This window comes from Carlito syrichta, unplaced genomic scaffold (assembly GCF_000164805.1).
Source record: "Carlito syrichta isolate Samal-C Ts95f unplaced genomic scaffold, Tarsius_syrichta-2.0.1 Scaffold305688, whole genome shotgun sequence".
Taxonomy (NCBI): Eukaryota; Metazoa; Chordata; class Mammalia; order Primates; family Tarsiidae; genus Carlito; species Carlito syrichta.
In genome coordinates this window covers 248,732-249,199 of record NW_007249784.1, presented here as the reverse complement: position 1 = coordinate 249,199, position 468 = coordinate 248,732, and positions in this window count along the sequence as shown.

Sequence of the window (468 nt, the reverse complement as noted above, 5' to 3'; positions counted from 1 at the left end):
CTACTTGGAAGGCTGAGGCGGAAGGATCGCTGGAGCCCAGCAGGCGAGGCTGCGGTGGCCGGGAGCAGCCACTGCACTCCAGTCTGGGCGACAGAGTGAGACTTCAACTCAAAAAGAAGAGTTCTGGAGAAGGATGGTACTGAATGTTACACAATCTTATGAATGGGCTTAATGCCACTGGACTGTACATTTAAAAATGGTTAGCCCGGGTCAGTGGCTTAGCCTGTAATCCCACACCTTTGGGAGGCTGAGGTGAGTGGATTGCCTGAGCCCGCGGGTTCAAGATCCACCTGGGCAACTTGGCGAGACCTCATCTCTACAATAAATCAAAAAAATTAGCTGGGCGTGGTAGCGTGCACCTGTGGTTCCAGCTACTTGGAAGGCTGAGGCGGAAAGATCGCCAGAGCCCAGCAGGTCAAGGCTGCGGTGGCCGGGAGCGGCCACAGCACTCCAGTCTGGGCAACAGTG